This window comes from Neophocaena asiaeorientalis, unplaced genomic scaffold (genome assembly GCF_003031525.2).
Source record: "Neophocaena asiaeorientalis asiaeorientalis breed wild unplaced genomic scaffold, Neophocaena_asiaeorientalis_V1.1 scaffold221, whole genome shotgun sequence".
NCBI lineage: Eukaryota > Metazoa > Chordata > Mammalia > Artiodactyla > Phocoenidae > Neophocaena > Neophocaena asiaeorientalis.
This window is the reverse complement of record NW_020173766.1, coordinates 1,765,565-1,777,791: the sequence shown is the minus strand read 5'-3', so window position 1 is coordinate 1,777,791 and position 12,227 is coordinate 1,765,565. Positions and strand designations below refer to the sequence as shown.

At 40.1% G+C, this 12,227-nt stretch overlaps 1 protein-coding gene across 5 annotated transcripts in view; it reads left to right on the top strand.

The window, feature by feature from the left end:
- Positions 1–12,227, top strand: part of MAP4 (microtubule associated protein 4) — a 138,831-nt gene that overhangs the window by 19,084 nt on the left and 107,520 nt on the right. The gene's annotated exons all lie outside the window — the stretch shown is intronic.

The following is a 12,227-nucleotide window of genomic DNA, read 5'->3' as shown; positions in this document are numbered from 1 at the left end:
TTTTTTTAATTTTGTTTATTTTATTTATTTATTTTTGGCTGCGTTGGGTCTCTGTTGCTGCTCACGGGCTTCCTCTAGTTGTGGTGAGCAGGGGCTACTCTTCGTTGCGGAGCGCAGGCTTCTCATTGCGGTGGCTTCTCTTGTTGTGGAGCACAGGCTATAGGTGTGTGGGCTTCAGTAGTTGTGGCACATGGGCTTAGTGGCTCCATGGCATGTGGGATCTTCCCGGACCAGGGATCGAACCCGTGTCCCCTGCATTGACAGGTGGATTCTTAACCATATCCAGAGTCTTTTGAATGACGGTAGCGTCAACATCCCACAGCATAGCTGTTACTTCCGTAACTCCATTCACATTCGATTTGGATTTCACTTCCAATGTTACTCCTTTTTAGTTCTTTGCTGCACTTTCATTTTTGTTGACCAGTTCCCTCTTACAACTATCCGTTTTATAAAATGTCACATGGGTTTATCACTGGGAGATGAGGCAACACAACTGTTTGTGCATGAAATGAATAACAGATGCTCAGTGACCAGTCCCTAACATACTTTGTGATGTGATAGGTCACTGATCTTGATGCACACCTGTTATTTATGTAGTGATTTGTAGACTGAAGAGCTAGCAGCTAATTTTGTGCTTTATGCAATTACTCACAGTTAATATACTGTGGTAACTGGAACTTGAAACAGGTTGTTGAAGGACTGGTGTTTTTTAGCTAAACTATGGTAATTGAAATTTGTGGATGTTAGAACCTTGCAAAGCAAGGACTGCCTGTATTTGTGACAGAGATTGTATGGGCCTCAGAGTTTAAGCAATTTATTATCTGGCTCTTTACAGAAAATATTTGCTGACCTGCGATCTAAGTTCATAAGTTTACTTTTGCTTATAATTTTCCATTACTTTATTCTTGTCTGGTTTTGATATTGGGGTATATTACCAATAATCATATAGTAATCACTAGCAAATACCTAAAGCACATAGTGTTCCAGGCACTGTTATAAGATTTTAAATATTAACAGATCCAGAAGTAGTTAATTCTGTTATCTCCAACTTACATTTGAGGAAGCTGAAGTAAAGAAGTTAAGAAGCTTGCCCAAGGTCACATAGATACTAAATGGTAGAACCCAAATTTGAACCTCTGGTGGTCCAGTGTGGATCCCGGCCTCTACTATATTATACTTATATTGATATTAGTTTCATAAAATGAGTTGGGGAGCATTCTTTTTCTAATTTCTAGAGTTTGTGTTAGATCAGCACCTTAAACATTTAGTAGAACTCCTATAAAACCCTTTGTGGGGGCTTCCCTGGTGGCGCAGCAGTTGAGAGTCCGCCTGCTGATGCAGGGGACGCGGGTTGGTGCCCCGGTCCGGGAAGATCCCACGTGCCGCGGAGCGGTTGGGCCCGTGGGCCATGGCCGCTGAGCCTGCGCGTCCGGAACCTCTGCTCCGCAACGGGAGAGGCCGCAACAGTGAGAGGCCCACATACCGCAAACAAACAAACAAACAAACAAACAAAAAAAAACAACCCTTTGTGGGATATGTGTGTGTGTTTGTGTGTGTGTGTGTGTGTATTTGGAAGATTTTAAAATACTGTTCCAATTTCTTTAATTGATTTGGTACTGTTTAGGTTTTCTATTATATTTTGGATCAGTTTTTGTGATATATACTCTTTTAGGAATTGATGTTTTTTATCCGATCTTCAAATTTGTTGGCATAGTTTTATATTCTCTTTTTATCTCTCTCCTGCATTTGTGGCATTATTCATTTTCCTTCCTAAAATTGTTCATTTGTGCCTTCACTTCTTTTTTTGTCAGTCTTCCCAGTGGTTTGTTAACTTTATCAGTCCTCAAAGAGGACTTTTGCTTTGCTTTTGTTTCTTTTTTTTTTTTTTAATGTATTTATTTATTTATTTGGCTGCATTGGGTCTGCGTTGCTGCACGCGGGCTTTTTCTAGTTGCGGCAAGTGGGAGCTAATCTTCATTGTGGTGCACAGGACTCTCATTGAGGTAGGTTCTCGCTGCATAGCACTGGTTCTAGGCACGTGGGCTTCAGTAGTGTGGCACGCAGGCTCAGTAGTTGTGGCTCGCAGGCTCTAGAGCACAGGCTCAGTAGTTGTGGCACACGGGCTTAGTTGCTCTGCGGCATGTGGGATCTTCCTGGACCAGGGCTCGAACCCATGTCCCCTGCATTGGCAGGCGGATTCTCAACCACTGCGCCACCAGGGAAGTCCATCCTCTTCTGTTTCTTTGTGCTTTATTTTTGTTCATGATTTTATTTCCTTCCTTTGATTTTATTCAGATTTATTTTTATCTAACTCTTAAGATGTATGTTAACTAATTAATTTTGTTCTTCCTTTTCTAATATAAGCACTTAAGGCTGGAGACATTCTTAAATTCTCTCTTTAGGTGTATTCCACAAACTTTGCTATATAATATTTTTGGTATTATTCAGTTCTAGTATTTTTTCATTTCTATTATGGTTTAACTCATGGGTTATTTGTAGTGTTTTAAAATTTCCTAATACATTAAAAAATTCAGGTTTTTATTTCTAGCTTATTTATATGTTTCATAAATGTGGATTGTATAATAATTTTTAAAATATGAGACTTTATTTCCTAGTATACATTTATTTTAAAAAGAAAGTTTTCATGTGTGCTAGAAGAGAAAGTGTCTTCTCCAGTGTACTCTGTAGTCCAGTAGTTGAAACCTGTATACTGAGTTGCTCATAGCTTATATTGTATTTGCTGATTTTTGTCTACTTGATGTGTCAGTTGCTGGGAGAGGTGTATTACAATATCCCCCTATGAAGGAGGATTCATCTATTTCTCCTCATTACTATCAGTTTTATGTATTTTTGCACATCTGTGTTGTTAGGTATGTACAAGTTTGATATTTAATATTGATAACTCTTAGTGAATTAAACTTTTTGTCATTTTATTTCTACTAATGATTTTTTGCTTAGAGTTGATTTTGCTTGATATTTATGTACACCAATCTGGTATGCCTTTTTGTTACACAGTTGAATGTTCTGCAGTAGATGCTACTGGTACCCTGTCTGGATCCCTTTAACCAGCCAGTGTGTCTCTCAGCCAATGAGTGCCTTGACGAGGTTACAGAAACCTGGCCCCCTTCCCTCCTGACGGCACTGACTCAGTGCTGCTGTTGTGCTCTACAGCTTCCCAGGGAAGAGGAAGAGAGGGGGCCTCGGCTAAAACCAGTGCTGGCTCCCTTCCTTCTACATCTTTCTCCTGAAGGCACTCCCTCTATAAACCACTTCTATAAAAATCCCATTTCAGGCTCTGCTTCTAGTAAACTGGATCTAAAGCACCTATCCTCCCAACAAGGGAGAACTTTATCTCTTTCTAGTGTTAAGTTTTACAAATCCTGTTTTATGTTTCATTTTGATGAACTTTATCTTTAGTGTATTAGGTAGATTATTGCTTAATTCAGTAGCTCTCAATTGTGGGTGTCCTTCAGAATTAACTCTTAAAAACTGAAATTGCTCAACTCTGTCTCTGATTGGTTCTGTTCCACTGGCTTTTCACTTTTAACTCAGATCTTTTCCTCAATTTCAGGTAAAACGTTCAAAGTTATGGTAAATAATAACTTGAAAGATTCCTTTGACTTTTTACTTTGCTTGTTCAGTTTTCACTTAAAAGTATTGCTTTTATTTTTTACTTCCAGGCTTTTTTCCCCCTCTTTTTGAGCACATCTGTAAGGTACTTTTATGTTAAAGGTAAGACATTTACCACCACTAAGGTTGTTCTATAAAGTGCCTACTAAGTACTCCTATAGAGTTTATGCCATCTTATTTGCTGCTCAGAAGAGCCGAGCTACTGTGCCCCAATGCTGATTCCGTGCCTAGGACCAACAGTGGAAGGAAGAGCCAGCAGGCTCCTTTAGCTGGGCAAATGTCGACCCCAGCAAGAAAAGGCTGGTGTCGTGATATAGAACAAAGCACAATCAGTAGAATGCCTGTGCGTTTAATGAGTGCCTATGAGGTGGCCCTTTATTATACTAGATGCCTAGGATAAAAGGTGAAAAAGATGCTGTCTTTTGCATCTCAGAACTCAGAGTCCAAGGCAGGCTCTGAAAGAGACATACATTGTAGATAAATAATTACAGAAGTATCACAAATCCCTATCTACTCTTAGTTCTATCTTCCATTTCCCCTCACTTTCACTGACATTTTCTACAATAAAGTTTGGCATACTGTGGCTCTGAACTTCAGAGAGAAACTTCACTTGATGGAGAGGTTTTGTTTTTCTTTCTTTCTTTTTTTTAAAATTTATTTTTGGCTACGTTGGGTCTTTGTTGCTGCGCGCGGGCTTTCTCTAGTTCTGGCTAGCGGGGGCTACTCTTGTGGTTCGTGGGCTTCTTATTGCGGTGGCTTCTCTTGTTGTGGCACACAGGCCCTAGAGCTTGTGAGCTTCAGTTGCTGTGGCACGTGGGCTCAGTAGTTGTGGCCCGCGGGCTCTATAGCACAGGCTCAGTAGTTGTGGCATACGGGCTTAGTTGCTCCTCGGCATGTGGGATCTTCCTGGACCAGGGCTTGAATTGAACCCGTGCCCCCTGCATTGGCAGGCGGATTCTTAATCACTGCGCCATCAGGGAAGTCCCAAGAGGTTTTTCTTAAATAAAATAGTTCTCAAAAGCTAAGAGCTGATCAAGTGTGATTACTTCATCCAATTTCCCCAGGCTAAGTAGCTTAAAATTCTATAATATATTTGTTACTCCTTGACAGAGACATGTGAGCTGATACTATAGAGATTTAACATTGCAATAATTATAAAAGTGATAGTAACATGATGGTGGTAGCTGATCTCTTGAACAAAAAACGATTTGTTTTTGTCACATTGCATCATGTTGTTGTGCTTTTCTAAAAGCAGAGAGCTATTTTTGTTGCCCTGCCTAATAATGATAAGATGACCAGCATGGAGAGCTGGCTTGTCTGGTTACTCCCTGTTGGCTTTTTTTTCATGATTGCTCTGGCACGGGCCATGTTTAGAAAGTAGGAGAAATGAGGTGAATATTCTTAATTACTGATGACCTTCCACCTTTAATCTGTTTATTCTTTTTTTTCTTTGAGGTTTTTTTTTTAATTAATTTATTTTTATTTATTTATTTTTGGCTGCATTGGGTCTTCGTTGCTGCACGTGGGCTTTCTCTAGTTGCGGCCAGCGGGGGCTACTCTTCCTTGTGGTGCATGTGCTTCTCATTGCAGTGGCTTCTCTTGTTGCGGAGCACGGGCTCTAGGCATGTGGGCTTCAGTAGTTGCAGCACGCGGGCTCAGTAGTGGTGGCTCACAGGTTCTAGAGCACAGGCTCAGTAGTTGTGGCGCACAGGCTTAGTTGCTCCATGGCATGTGGGATCTTCCCGGACCAGGGCTCGAACACGTGTCCCCTGCTTTGGCAGGCGGATTCTTAACCACTGTGCCACCAGGGAAGTCACTGTTGATTCTTTTTCCAGTTCTGACTTTTTGTAGCTTTGGCATCTCTGATTAATTTCAGATTAGACAGGGTTTTTATGAACTTCCATTTACCATTTTAGAACTGTCTGTTTAGTTATCCCCTTCGTTTTGTTGGCTTTTGCTGTTTTGGCCCATCTTCTGTATAAAGTAATCCACTAAGAGAAGATATACACATCACTTAGACATGGTCTTTCCCCTTTGGGACCTAGTAGGTTACAGGAGTTGCTAGTATATACAGCTCACTACAGTATAGATCAGACTGTACTGTTTGTTACAATAGAAGTATAGACGATGTATTAGTTCTGAATGGTACTGGGAGAACAGATTCTAAAAAGGAATCAGAGAAAAGGTGATAGGATGTGGATCTCGATTTCAAGACTAACAAGGAGAAAGTAAAGAGAATTTGAAGTGTGGAGAGCAATATGAGCAAGAGTATACAGTGATAAAGTCAATGGTCTGCTTGTAAAATGGCAGCTGGTCCCATGTGACTAAAATATAGAGAGCCCCAAGTGGAAAACTGCTGATGGTTGTAGTAGGTGGTAGGACTGGGTCTTCTAGGATTGTGTGGTTTTGATATCACACTAAGGAGTTTTGTTTTGTTTTTAAATAGGCATTGGGGTCCTTTTAAATCAACTGGTATGTTTTCCTGATATTAGGACTCTTCCCAACTGCCTTTAAGAAGAAAAGGTAGAGCAAAAAATTTGATTTTGAAGTATAGTGATACCATTGTGTCAGGTTAGAGCAGAGACTGTAAAATTCCAAGATTTTGCCAGTTTTGTCACACCCTGCATCTGTGTCTGGTGTTCTCTGGGTCTCCTCTTAGTCTGATCCTCAATCCTGGTTTCATTTATAAGTGATTCATTTTCTCTGATTCTTTTTTTGTCATCTGTTAAAGTGAGGGAATTGGATCCTAGATTATTTGAACTGGTGTTTTTTAAAAAGCCTTTAGAGATCTTAAGTGTTTAGAAATAATTTATGGATAAGAGTAAGCAAACTCTGAATGTTTTTTTGTCTGTTAGACTGAGGTTAGACTAACTGGGATGAAAGTATTAAAAAATACTTCCTCTTTTTTCAAAATTTGGGGGCATTAGGTATTGAGAATCATCTTAAGGTTCGCTCTTCTTTTAAAAAAATTGAGATAAAATTGAAGATTTGGTCTTGAGGACAGTTATAACAGAAATGTAAGTGCTGTGTCATTGTCATCTCTTGTTTTGGCACATATAACTGGACTTCAGCAGACATCATGCCATCTGTATCACATGGCTAACGGTGGGAGGTATCTAGTGTAGATTCTTCTTGGGGAAATAGATTCAAATTCACTTGGATAGAAATGTGGCAGGTGCTTGTTTAGAGATCCAAAATGCATTCAGTCAGGACCGAATCTAAGCTGCCTGGATAGTCCCTGTAAGTAAGTAAGCTAGGCTTTAAGCCTTGTGCTGCAAGGTCTTAGATATGTGAATGTGTGTGTGCATGTGTGTGCAGTGTTTTTATACTTACAGGACAGGGCTTCCTAAACTAGCAGTGGGAAAAGGAACACTTTGTTTTGGGGACTACATGGAAGTAATGTGTATCAGTGTGTTCTTTCATATAGGAATGTCACTGGTTGATGGCCTCAGCTATTCTAGTAAGCAAGGGCTCTCTCCTGTTGCTAATCCTGTGATGAGCAGGACAAATGGTGGTGATGAACAGAACCCCGCTGAGCCTGGAAATTCCATCACTTGGTCATAGTACAGCTGTTGTCCTTGTAGTGGGTAGGGAGGCACCTGGGGGTGGAAAGTTAATATATTCCACAGGGGGTTTGGAGTTTATTGCTCAGGACAGTCAAGATGTTGCTGAGCTGTCTGTTGCTGTTTCCAGTCTGGTTCTGGGGAGGAGCAGGAGAAATTTAGCTTAGCTTCAGGGATCGTAAGTGCCTGTGAGCTGTATAAGGACCCCTAGAGGTCCTTAATAAATATTTGGTTTTACTTTGAATGAAATACTGTTTCAACTGAAAGTATAAATCAAGGTTTTCTAGTTAAATAAATTAAAAACAGAACACAGCCTCCAGACAAATAAGGTTCAGCTTTATATGTAATAGGCCTCTGAAAGAAATTCATTAAAACAAATCTGAGGAATAAAGTCCCCACTTAGTCACTGAAAGCTTGCTAGGCAAACTAAAAAAATCTCATGTTGAATGTGAAATCTTTATGATGCAGACTATACCTTTTAAGCATGTCAGATTATAAATGGTCTCTGGGACTGTCTGAGATGCTGGGTTTCTTCCAAGCTTGAGGAATAAGCCCTACATTTTTGGCCACAGCACTGTCCTGGGATAGCAGCTTAGTGCTGGCTTCAGAATTCTCTGTCATGGAAAAAAAAGTGCAGAAGAAAATATTAGCCCACGTATCTTTACAGTTCTGTGTCTTGTCCATAACTCACCCCTCCACCCCACCCCCACCCCCCAAACAGAACAGAATATCCATCATGGGTACAATTTAAGTGAATATTATGAACAGTCTCCTACCTTTAAGAATTATTATTAAATGTTTCTTTTTTAAATTGGTTATTTGGAACTCAGAATACATTTTCCTTAGATAAACAATGTTATAAATGATAATTTTGGTTCTAAACTAGTCCCAATTACTGAGAAGAAAGTTTCTTTCTTTTTTCTAAAACTGACAGGCAGTGTTTTGAAAGGTGTTGAGCTTGCCCATGGCGTTGTCACCTCCCTTTCTCTTACCTCCTAGGGTCTCTGGGCCCACGTACCTTCTCCCTACTTTGGTACCTTATCCAGGTCTGCTTTGTTCCCTGAAATATTCCATGTTGCTAAATTATGTTCTTCCTTTTTATCCCAAAACCAGAAACTCAGACACTTTCAATGGAATTTATCTCTGGGGTTAGGAGGAAAGCTACTTGCCAACTAAAGTCACATAAGGTGGAATGATGGTCCTTCAAGGGGTGTATGTCCCCTTATTACCCCCCTTTAAATTATGAAATAGGATTCTGTACTTCAAAAGAGAATGCTGGCTGCTGCATTGAATGAATCTTGGTAGAAGTTTGAATCTTGGTAGAAGTTTGGCTAATGTGACCAAGTGAAATGAAAATATTACAGTGGTTATGAAAAGTGTGAGTATGTTGGTGGGAATTAGGCTTCTGTTCTTCCTTTTCATGAGTTTTCTTCCTCCAGTTTAGTTTCAAAGCAGCACTTTTGGTCAGGGGCAGGGATGGGGGGAGGTTAGTAAGGGAGGACAGAGGCAACAACAGGCCATTTGCAAACTAGAATGCTAATTTCTCATCAGCCAGAATGAGCACAGATCCCAACTGAGTGACTATAGATATGACTGACCTAAAATTTTCACAAGGACTTCTGGGAACTTGAAAACTTGCCCATACTTCTGTGCATTTAAGTTAGATATGAACACTATTTAATCTGTATAGACCTAGAAAATATATTTTTTTATTTTTTTAATTAAAAAAATTTTTTTTGCGGTACACTGGCAGGCTCTGGATGCACAAGCTCAGCGGCCATGGCTTATCGAGCCCAGCCGCTCTGCGGCATGTGAGATCTTCCCGGACCGGGGCACGAACCCGTGTCCCCTGCATCGGCAGGCGGACTCTCAACCACTGCACAACCAGGGAAGCCCTAGAAAATATTTTTAGTTCAGTAATTAATTCCAGAGTTTGTGATCTGAAGAAAACCATACAACAGAGAAGGCACTTGTGATCTCATTATGTATTCTTATTTACTCTTTATGAGCACATAGCTATTAATAGTAAAAGAATAGTCAAGAGGCCAAAATTCTCTTCTGTGCTTCATCATCATGTCCTGTCATTTCCTCTTGCCTTGGTTTACCTAGGTATTTTCAAAACGTTCTCACCAGATAGTTTCACATCAGGCATGAAGTCAGAATGAAGGATCAGATGTCCAGAGTGCTATGCTTGAAAACGGTACGCTTTTGGTGCCTGGTTAAATAATATGGGGCTTATTTTCTGGTAGAGTGGTGTCAAGTCTCCTTTGATGTTAGCCAGAACTGGGTGGAGTTTCTTAAGCTCCAGTCAGATTTGCTCAAGCAGGCACTGTGCACTGGGTAGTTGGTTTTTAGTCTCTCCCTTTGCCGAAAGGCTTTTTTTTTTTTTTTTTTTGCGGTATGCGGGCCTCTCACTGTTGGGGCCTCTCCCGTTGTGGAGCGCAGGCTCAGCGGCCATGGCTCACGGGCCCAGCCGCTCCGCGGCACGTGGGATCTTCTCAGACCGGGTCACGAACCCACGTCCCCTGCATCGGCAGGCGGACTCTCAACCACTGCGCCACCAGGGAAGCCCCTTTTTACCTTTTAATAAACCTGAACCCAGTTATAATTGAGAGTACTTGATGTATAAAATAATAGTCACACAGAGAATCTATATGAAGTTTGTTTATTTCTAATTTAAGTGATGAAACTGAATTATGAGTAGCTTATAGAATAGTCAACTTCAAGAATCGTTTAACATACCACTCTCATTTTACAGCCTAGGGAACTCAGCCCCGGAAGGTGACTCACTCAAAGCCATAGTGAGAATCAGACTGAACTAGTGAAGCATGGAAACTTCTTTAACCAGCTTTCGTTTCTTGCCTCCTATCAACAAATCCATTTAAAGTTAACAGAACAGGGAACTATATTCAATATCTTGTAATAACCTATAACGGAAAAGAATCTGAAAAAGAATATGTATATAACTGAATCACTTTGCTGTACACCTGAAACATTGCAAATCAACTGTACTTAAATTAAAAAAATTCAAACTCAGTTAATTTTCTCTATTATCTATACAAATAGAGGAGGAAAAGCATAAATAGTCAATGAGAGAATTTTTTTAAGTAGATACTTCTCATTCACAAGGGTATGTTTTTGAATTTTCCTGTATATCCAGATTTGAGAAGAACACTGTGTCAGATCCATTTGTCCATAAAATACATAACTAAACATTTTAAGGCATGAATAAATATTGTGGCCTTAAATGATGCTGTTAAGTGTGGGATGACATTCAGTCATGAAGTTATTAAGATCAATTCTGGAGCACTTGCAGAACCAGCTTAACAGATCTGTAGAGCACCTAAGGAATTTATTATACTTACACATATTTTAGAATAGAATAACTATAAAATTGAGTAGTCTTCTCTTTAATTTATTGAAAACTGGGGCTTTTTGGCTAAAAGCCAGTATTTTCACTTCCATTAGCTTTGTGTGTGTGTGTGTGTGTGTGTGTGTGTGTGTGTGCGCGCACGCTTAAATCATACTTCTATTTATATGTGATGACATGAAAAGAATAGCTAAACTGTTTTGAGATGCAGATGTTGGGTGGTTGGATGCATGTACTGGGAGCCAAGTGACCTTCCCACTTCCAGCTGTCTAATTTTCTATCAATTTTACCCTCTTAGACTGAATTTAAGCTGCTGTTCATATTCCATGAACCACATGTCAGCCCAGAAAATGGTTTGGGAGGTTGGGAGGTTGGGAGGTTGGGAGGCGGGGAGGAGGGGAAAGATTACAGTGAATAAAAAGTTGCCTTTTGAGAATCCGTACTCGGATAAATGAGGTTTAAAATGTATTGCTGGTTTTGTCTGTATTTTCACCAGTGTCCTAAATTAGGAAAAGTCTGAGAAGATTGCATGAAGTAAGTGTCATAATTACATATTTCTAGGACAAATAAATCTGTTGGGCTCTTATTGTATGTTGTTAAAGGTGGTACAGGTGTTCCTTACAAGTTCTCTATGACAATGAAACTGCTTAATTATAGACATTCTTTATTGTTTTCTGTTCATAACAGCTTTCAAAGGCTAACTAGTAATAATAGCTATCATAGATAGAAAAGGGAAAAGCAGTTCCTCTTTATGGAACCCTTTGACATATGTCAGGCCTTTACAAAGTTCTTTATTTTTATTTTCTTTATTTTATTTTTGGCTGCATTAGGTCTTCATTGCTGCGCGCGTGCTCTTCTCTGGTTGTGGCGAGTGGGGGCTACTCTTTGTTGTGGTGGGCGGGCTTCTCATTGTGGTGGCTTCTTTTGCCGCGGAGCACAGGCTCTAGGTGTGCGGGCTCAGTAGTTGTGGCGCACGGGCTTAGTTGCTCCGCGGCATGTCGGATCTTCCCGGACCAGGGCTCGAACCCGTGTCGCCTGCATTGGCAGGCACATTCTTAACCACTGCGCCACCAGGGAAGTCCCCCATATACTTTTTAATTTCAGGTTATGTTTAAAAATGGAAAGCCTGGTGTTCTGCAAAGATGCTAATGTACATGACCACAGAGAGGGACTGCCTCCCCTAGGTAATTCAGGGAACGTTGTCTGTATTTTTCATGCCAGCAGGAAACTAGTAAGAGTAGTTCGGTTGACAGAGCCATGTCCAAGTGATTCATGAAGCACTGCTTACAAGATAAGGTCCATATTCCTAATCCCTGGTAAATAAAAGTGACTTTATTTGCCTGATAGTAATTAACCATTTTTTAAAAAAAATGGGAATATAACCTAATCTGACCTCCTTTTGTATATATTTTAAGAATTATTCCGTGACATGATTTGGAAATTAAGACAAATGGAATAGTTGAAAGGGTTTTAAGACTTGAAATCAAAAGACCTGATTTGAATCTTACTGGCTGTAACCTTGGATAAATTGAGGGGTTTTTTTGCACTTCATTTTTCTTATTAATGAAAAGGACAAAATGGCACTTGCTCTATTTACCTCTCAGAGATGAAAGAAAAAGTGTTTACCTTGGGTAAGACTGTCTGTTACAGAGCTGTGATTTTCT